This window comes from Hordeum vulgare, chromosome 6H (genome assembly GCF_904849725.1).
Source record: "Hordeum vulgare subsp. vulgare chromosome 6H, MorexV3_pseudomolecules_assembly, whole genome shotgun sequence".
NCBI classification, from domain to species: Eukaryota; Viridiplantae; Streptophyta; class Magnoliopsida; order Poales; family Poaceae; genus Hordeum; species Hordeum vulgare.
Window position 1 is genome coordinate 516,863,138 of NC_058523.1, and position 9,915 is coordinate 516,873,052.

Consider the following 9,915-nt stretch of genomic DNA (forward strand, 5'->3'; position numbering starts at 1 on the left):
ATACTTGTTGCGAAAGTTTTTATTAGTAATCAAAACAAAGTGCTAAACGCATACTCCGAGGGGAAGGGTTGGTAGGTGTTAACCATCGCGCGATCCCGACCTCAACACAAAGGATGACAATCAATAGATCAATTATGCTCTGACTTACTAACATAGCGGTTCACCATACGTGCATGCTACAGGAATCACTAACTTCAACACAAGTATTTCTGGATTCACAACACCCTACTAACATAACTCTTAATATTACCAAATCCACGTCTCAAAACTAATTGAGAGGAATCAAGACTTCTCTTTCTACTCAATGCACATGAAGATGGAGGTTTTTGCATCCTCTTTGGGTACCTATCAAATTTGGGACTACTTTCATAGCATAAGCCAACTACCAAGTCATGCACCGCCGTGCTCTAAAAGATATAAGTGAAGCACTAGAGCAAAAGTGTCTAGCTCAAAAGATATTAGTGAAGCACTATGAGCATTCTAGCAAAATCACGATGAGTGCATGTCTCCTCTCTCAAAAAGGTGTGCAGCAAGGATGATTGTGACACAACAAAAGGAAAAAGACTCCTACGATACAAGATGATCCAAGCAAAACACATATCATGTGGTGAATAAAAATATAGCTCCAAGTAATATTACTGATGGATTGAAGACGAAAGAGGGGATGCCTTCCCGGGGCATCCCCAAGCTTAGGCTTTTTGGTGTCCTTGAATTTGGCTTGGGATGCCTTGGGCATCCCCAAGCTTGAGCTCTTTCCACTCCTTATCTCTTTGTCCATGAGAACATCACCCAAAACTTGAAAACTTCACAACACAAAACTTAAACAGAAACTCGTGATAAGATTAGCACAAGAAAACAAACTACCACTTCTTTTGGTACCGTAGAAAACTTGAATTCCATCTATATTGGTGTTGGGATAATATATTCTCACTTTTCCATGGCTAGTACCCCCCGATACTAACCATAGTTTTATCAAAACAAGCAACCAACTCAACAAAAACAGAATCTGTCAAAAATAGACCAGTCCGTAGCAATCTGTATACTTCGTATAATTATGATACCTCAAAAAATCTGAACAATTACGACGACCTGGGAAAAAGGCATATCAACCAGCATGAAAAAGAATCAACTCAAAAGCTCTTTCTGAATAAAAAAGAAAAATCATCTCGTGAGCGAAACGTTTCTGTCTTTTTCTAGTAGGATCAAACAACCATTACCAAGACTAGTCGTAAAGATTTTGCTTGGCTCAAACACAAAAAAGAAACACAAAAAACACAATCTCAACATAATTGTGATGGTGTGGACGCAACAAAACAGAAAGGTAAAGATAAAATCATTGGGTTGCCTCCCAACAAGCGCTGTTGTTTAACGCACTTAGCTAGGCACAAAAGTGATAGAATCACGTATCATCATCTTTGGTGCTCAAACCATAAGTGGCCCTCATCATGGATTCATAAGGCAATCTTATTTTGTTTCTAGGAAAGTCTTCCATGCCCTTCCTTAAAGGAAATTGAAATCTAATATTCCCTTCCTTCATATCGATGATGGCACCGATACTCTTTAGGAAAGGTCTACCAAGAATAATAGGGCATGTAGGATTGCAATCAATGTCAAGCACAATGAAATCCATGGGTACATAGTTCCTATTTGCAATAACAAGAACATCATTGATCCTTCCCATGGATTTCTTGACAGTAGAATCAACAAGATGCAAATTAAGAGAACACTCTTCAATCTCATTAAAACCCAGAACATCACATAAAGACTTTGGAATCGCAGAAACACTAGCACCCAAATCACACAAAACATTGCACTCATAGTTTTTTATTTTGATTTTGATGGTAGGTTCCCACTCATCATGAAGCTTTCTAGGGATAGAGACTTCCAATTCAAGTTTTTCTTCAAGAGTTTTTATCATAGCTTCGAAGATATGATCGGTAAAGGCCTTGTTTTGGCTATAAGCGTGTGGAGAGTTTAACATGGATTGCATCAAAGAAATGCATTCAATCAAGGAGCAACTATCATAACTGAATTCCTTGAAATCCATGGTAGTAATTTCATTACTACTCAAAGTGTTAACGTCTTCTACTCCACTTTCAATGCTTTTAGCATCAAGATAGATGGACTCCGAATCATTGGGGCACTTTTCAACCAAAGTGGATTCATATCCAGCCCCATAATCATTAGGTTTGACACAAGAAAACAAAGATTCAATGGGAGTCACACCAAGCACTTTAAGATCTTCGTGATTCTCATCACGAGAACACACCTTTTTAAGCCATTCATGTCTAGCACGAATTTGGGAGGTTCTTTCTTGGCTCTCAATCATGGAAACACGCATAGCTTTCAAAGTTTCATCCATGTTGATTTTGGGAGGAGCACATCTAACTTTCAAAGCATCAACATCACTAGACATTCTATCAACGCTCTTAGCCAAATCGTCAATTTTGAGTAGCTTTTCCTTTATGGACGCATTGAAAATCTTTTGAGAGTTGATGAACTCTTTGATATTACTCTCTAGATCAGAGGGCAATCTATTGTAATTTCCATGAGTACTGTTGTAGGAGTTGCCAATGTTATTAGAGGAGTTACTAGGAAAAGGCCTAGGAACATAGTTTCCTCTAAAAGCATTGTTGTTGCCAAAGTTATTCCTACCAACAAAATTAACGTCCAAGCTAGCGTTACTACTCTCAATCCAAGAAGTCAAGGGCATATCATTAGGATCCAAAGAAGCACTTCTACTAGCAACCAAATTCATTAATTCGTCCATCTTAGCACTCAACGAGTTAATTTCCTCTATAGCGTGTACCTTCTTACTAGCAGGTGACCTTTGAGTGTGCCACTGAGAGTAGTTTGTCATGATGTTGTCTAGGAGTTTTGTGGCTTCCCCTAACGTGATTTCCATGAACGTTCCACCTGAGGCGGAGTCCAAGATATTTATAGAAGCGAAATTCAAGCCAGGGTAAAAGATTTGAATAATCATCCAAAGACTCAAGCCATGAGCGGGACAATTTCTAATCATTAATTTCATTCTCTCCCAAGATTGTGCAACATGTTCATTATCAAGGTGCTTGAAATTCATGATATCATTATGGAGAGAGATAATCTTAGCCGGCGGAAAATACTTGGATATATAAGCATCTTTCCACTTATCCGAAGAATCGATACTATTTTTGGGCAAACAAGAAAACCAAGTTTTTGCGCGATCTCACAAGGAGAAAGGAAAAGGCTTCAATTTAATCACATCATTATCCACATGTCTCTTTTTTGCATATCGCAAAGCTCAGTGGAGGTATTGAGATGGGATGCGGCATCTTCACTAGGAAGGCCGGAGAATTGCTCTTTCATAACAAGATTCAGCAGTGCGGCATTGATTTCGTATGACTCCGCACTAGTGGCGGGAGCAATCGGAGTACTAATAAAATCATTATTATTTGTATTAGATAAGTCACAAAGTTTGGTGTTTTCATTCATGGTGACTGATACGTCCATTTTGCATCATGCTTTCGTGTTGATATTTATCGCTTTTTGGATTGTTATATTACTTTGTGGTACCATACTTATGCCTTTTATCTCTTATTTTGCAAGGTTTATTTGATGAGGGAGAATACCGGCAGCTGGAATTCTGGACTGGAAAGGAGCAAGTCTGAGTCCTCTATTCTGCACAACTCCAAATGTCGTGAAAATCAACGTGGATTTTTTTGGGAATATATAAAAAATACTGGGCGAAAGAAATGCCAGAGGGGAGCTACCAGGGGCCCACAAGCCTGGTAGCCGCCGCCTGCCCCCCTGGCCGCGGCTACAGGGCTTGTGGGCGCCCTGGTGGCCCACTGGCCCCCGTCTTCTGCTGTATGAAGGGTTTCGTCCGGAAAAACATCAGGGCGGAGCTTTTTCGTGGATTCTCCGCCGCCACGAGGCGGAACTTGAGCAGAACCAATCTAGACCTCCGGCAGGACGATCCCGCCGGGGAAACTTCCCTCCCGGAGGGGGAAATCGTCGCCATCGTCATCACCAACTCTCCTCTCATCGGAGGGGACTCGTCACCATCAACATCTTCATCAGCACCATCTCATCTCCAAACCCTAGTTCATCTCTTGTAACCAATCTCCGTCTCGCGACTCCGATTGGTACTTGTAAGGTTGCTAGTAGTGTTGATTACTCTTTGTAGTTGATGCTAGTTGGATTACTTGGTGGAAGAGTTTATGTTCAGATCCTTGATGCTACTCATTACACCTCTGATCATGATTATGATTATGCTCTGTGAGTAGTTACTTTTGTTCCTGAGGACATAGGATAAGTCATGCTAATAATAGTCATGTGAATTTGGTATTGTTCGGTATTTTGATATGTTGTATGTTGTCTTTTCCTCTAGTGGTGTTATGTGAACGTCGACTACATAACACTTCACCATATTTGGGCCTAGAGGAAGGCATTGGGGAGTAGTAAGTAGATGATGGGTTGCTAGAGTGACAGAAGCTTAAACCCCAGTTTATGCGTTGCTTTGTAAGGGGCTGATTTGGATCCACTAGTTTAATGCTATGGTTAGACGTTGTCTTAATTCTTCTTTATTAGTTGCGGATGCTTGCGAGAGGCGTTAATCATAAGTGGGATGCTTGTCCAAGTAAGGGCAGTACCCAAGCGCCGGTCCACCCACATGACAGAAATTCCCGTGTGTCCTCGGGAGCGTTTTTCCTCCTATAAGACTTTGTTCAGGCTTTTCCCTTGCTACAAAAGGGATTGGGCCACTTTGCTGCACCGTTGCTACTACTTGTTACTTGTTACTTTTCACCTGCTACGTTTCACCTCACTACACCATCACTTGTTACCGCTACTTTCAGTGCTTGCAGTTATTACCTTGCTGAAAACCGTTTATCACAGCCTTCTGCTCCTCGTTGGGTTCGACACTCTTACTTATCGAAAGGACTACGATTGATCACCTATACTTGTGGGTCATCAGTGACTTCAGCAAGCAAGCAAACACACAAGCAAACAAAGAGCAGGCGAGAAAAAGGGCGAACAAAAAGGGTGAACGAAAAAGGCAAACGAAAAAGGCAAATTGGTGAAGTGGGGAAGAGGAAAACGAGAGGCAAATGGCAGACAAAGTAAATGCAAGAGATGAGTTTGCGACACCTACTTGGATGAGTTCTTAACTTGATCTTCCTCCCCGGCAACGGCGCCAGAAACTCTTCTGCTACGGTAAGAAAAGTCCTTCCCTGGCGCTAGGAATTCTTCTTGCTACTTCTCTTGTTTGCGTTGGTTTTTCCCTTGAAGAGGAAAGGGTGATGCAACACAGGAGCAGTGAGTATTTCCCTCAGTTTGAGAACCAAGGTATCGATCTAGAAGGAGGGTCTCGTCAAGTCCAGAGTACCTGCACAAACACAAACAAGCTTGCACTTAACGCTTCAAAGGGGTTGTCAATCCCTTCAAGATTGTTTCCAAAGCGAGATATGAAGGCGGAAAGTTCAACGAAGTAAAAAGTGTAAGGTTGAAAATATGGTGTGGAGTAAACCCAGGGGCCATAGTGTTCACTAGAGGCTTCTCACAAAATAGCAAATATCACGGTGGGTGAACAAATTACTGTCGAGCAATTGATAGAACCGCGCAAAGTCATGACGATATCTAAGGCAATAATCATACATATCGGCATCACGTACGAGACAAGTAGACCGAAACTTTCTGCATCTACTACTATTACTCCACACATCGACCGCTATCCAGCATGCATCTAGTGTACTGAGTTCTTGACGAACAGAGTAACACCTTAAGCAAGATGACATGATGTAGAGGGATAATCTCAAACCAATGATGAAAACCCCATCTTTTTACCCTTGATGGCAACAACATGATGCGTGCCTCGCTACCCCTTCTGTCACTGCGTGAGGTCACCGCACGGTATGAACCCAAAACCAAGCACTTCTCCCATTGCAATAATCATAGATCTAGTTGGCCAGACAAAACCCACAACTCGAAGAGAATTACAAGGATATGAAATCACGCATAAGAGAGATCATAAGAAACTCAAATAAGATTCATAGATATTCTGATCATAAATCCACAATTCATCGGATCTCGACAAACACACCGCAAAAGAAGATTACATCGGATCGATCTCCATGAAGATCATGGAGAACTTTGTATTGAAGATCCAAGAGAGAGAAGAAGCCATCTAGTTACTAGCTATGGACCCGTAGGTCTATGGTGAACTACTCATGCATCATCGGAGAGGTCATGATGTTGATGAAGAAGCCCTCCGTGTCCGAATCCCCCCTCCGGCAGGGCACCAGAACGTGCCCCAGATGGGATCTCGTGGAGACAGAAGCTTGCGGCGGTGGAAAAGTACTTTCGATGATCTCCTGATTTGTTTAGGATTTTTAGGGAATATATAGGCGCAACCCCTAGGGCAGAGGGCGCCCAGGGGGCCCACAAGCCTGTGGGCCGTGGCCTCCCCCCTGGCCACAGGGTGGGGGCTTGTGGGGCCCCTGAGGCTCCCCTGTCTTGGCTCTCAAGCTTCCCAATCTTCTTCCGATACGAAAAAAATCTTTTCGGAGATTTTCTGCCATTTGGACTGTGTTTCAAAATCTCCTCTGAAAGGGGTGAAAAACATGGGAAAAAATAGGAACTGGCACTTGGCACTGAGTTAATAGGTTAGTCCCAAAAAATATATAAAAGGCATGCGAAACATCCAAAGTTTGACAAGATAATAGCATGAAACCATCAAAAATTATAGATACGTTGGAGACATATCACTCTCTAGGTGGTTAAACCTAATAAAGAGAGACGTAGCTCTGATACCAATTGAAAGGACGTGGATATCGCCTAGAGGGGGGTGAATAGGCGCTTTAAAATAAATATGGTTTAGGCTTGAACAAATGGGGAATAAAACTAATGTTTAATTTGTCAAGCACAAAACCTAAAACAACTAGGCTCAACTATGGGCACCAATAAATTATGCTAAGCAAGATAAACAACTAAGTGATAGCAAGATATATGACAAGAAACAATATGGCTATCACAAAGTAAAGTGCATAAGTAAAGGGTTCGGGTAGGAGATAACCGAGGCACGCGGAGACGATGATGTATCCCGAAGTTCACACCCTTGCGGATGCTAATCTCCGTTGGAGCGGTGTGGAGGCACAATGCTCCCCAGGATGCCACTAAGGCCACCGTAATCTCCTCATGCCCTCGCACAATGCAAGATGCCGTGATTCCACTAAGGGACCCTTGAGGGCGGTCACTGAACCCGTACAAACAAGGTTAGGGCAATCTCCACAACTTAATTGGAGGCTCCCAACAACACCGCAAAGCTTCACCACAATGACATATGGCTTCGAGGTGACCACAAATGCTTGGGGCAATCTCCACAACTTAATTGGAGACCCCGACGCTTGCCCGAAGCTTTACACCACAATGATTGAGCTCTGAGGCACCACCAAGCTTCTAGGGGTACCAAGTACCCAAAGGTAATAAGCTTCTCAACTTCTCACTTCCACGTATCACCGTGGAGAACTCAAACCGATTCACCAAATGAAATGGCAAGGGCACACAGAGTGCCCAAATCCTTCTCTCCCAAATCCCACCAAAGCAACTAATGCTAGGGAGGAAGAATGAGAGGAAGAATGAAGAAGAACATGAAGAACTCCAAGATCTAGACCCAATGGGTTCCCCTCACTTAGAGGAGAAAGTGATTGGTGGAAATGTGGATCTAGATCTCCTCTCTCTTTTCCCTCAAGAACTATCAAGAATCATTGGAGGCATTGAGAGTTAGCAAGCTCGAAGAAGGTCAACCATGGGGTAAGAACACGAGCTAAAGAGATAAGGTTCAATGGGGAAGAAGACCCCCTTTTATAGGTGGGGAAAAATCCAACCGTTATGCTTCCCAGCCCGCACAGAGCGGTACTACCGCTCATGGGAGCGGTACTACCGCTCGGTAGGTTCACCAACCATGCTGGGCCAAAAAGGATGCGAAAAACAGTCCGACGGAGCGGTACTACGGCTCCTGGAGCGGTAGTAAAAAATTACTACCGCTCTGGGGGCGGTACTACCGCTACAGGAGCGGTACTACCGCTGGCACAAGGAGCGGTACTGTCGCTGGATACTGAAACTTCTCTAACTTTCGCATACGGACTCCGAATTCAACGAAACCAAGTTTGTTGGAAAAATAACGACATGGGATAGCACAATCTTGATAGAAATATCAATAAGAAGCAAGTGAGAAAAGTACCATAAGAAAATGGTAAGAACCCTTCTTCGAATAAGACCGGTAAAAACTCCCAGCATCGAAAACATCATAGAAGGTGCATATGGACTCCGTTTTTGATGAACTCGAGCTTGTCATGAAGATGACCATAAGCTATAAAACTCACAAAGAGAAACACCAAACAAGAACCAAGAAGTATGATGCAAGGATGCAAATGGTTTGAGCTCTCAACGAACGATACGATCAAGCTACTCACTTGAGAGCCCCCCTTGACAGTATGGCAATCTACCCTAAAACAAAAAAACCTATCAAGGGCAAACCTATACCTTGCACCTCATCCTATTGAGCTAGATGACGATGATCTTGGCTTCCTCAAGATGGACCACCTTTCTTGATTGCGTTGGCTTGATGAAGACTAGTTGATTGCTCCCTATACACATTATGGGTGAGCCGCTCTTCAACATATCTTAACAAGTCCATTGCCACCATCCTCCACCACTTGACATCATCCTCCATGGGTTGTATGAGATCTTCCTCTAGACGAAAGCCCATGGAAACACACCTAACCCCACATAGAACTCTCACGAAGACCATGGGTTAGTACACAAACACGTAATGGACAATGCTTACCATACCATGGGATTACTTGATCCCTCTCAATACATCTTGTACGCTTTGTGTGTTGATCATCTTGATTTACTCTTTGTGTGAGATCTTGATCAACCTTGAGTCTCTTTGACCATTCTTTGGATAATACCTTGAATACCTCCTTGGTCATCATATAAACTCCTTGAACCCAACAGATGGACTTCAAGAAGTGCCTATGGACAAATCCTATAAATATAACTTAAGCAAACATTAGTCCATAGGAATTGTCATCAATTACCAAAACCACATATCGAGAAATATGCTCTAACACACGCCAACTACCAAGTTACTTAGAGAGAGCGTTCTCAAAATGATATAAGTGAAGATCGAGAGTTTTTATTTCTACAAAATATGACACCGCCGTGGTCTACAAAGATTTAAGTGAAGCACAAGAGAAAAATTATCTAGCTCAAAAGATATAAGTGAATCTCATGGGAGCAAAATTATCTAGCTCAAAAGATATAAGTGAAGCACATGCGAGCTAAATTGCCTAACTCAAAAGATATAAGTGAAGCTCATTGAGTATTCTAACAAATTCATGATGAGTGCATGTCCCTCTCAAAAGGTGTTCAGCAAGGATGATTGTGATAAAACAAAAAGCAAAGACTCCTATAATACACGACGCTCCAAGCAAAACACATATCATGTGGTAAATAAAAATATAGCTCCAAGTAACGTTACCGATGGATTGAAGACGAAAGATGGGATGCCTTCCCGGGGCATCCCCAAGCTTAGGCTTTTTGGTGTCCTTGAATTTGCTTGGGATGACTTGGGCATCCCCAAGCTTAGGATCTTTCCACTCTTTATTCCATTGTCCATAAGAACACCACCCAAAACTTGAAAACTTCACAACACAAAACTTTAAACAGAAACTCGTGATATCATTAGCATAAGAAAACAAACCACCAACTTTTTAGGTACTGCAGTAAACTTAATTTCCATTTAGATTGATGTTATATTACTGTATTCTCACTTCTCCATGGCTCGTACCCCCCGATACTAACCATAGTTTCATCAAAATAAGCAATCAACACAACAAAAAACTGAATCTGTCAAAAACAGAACCGTCT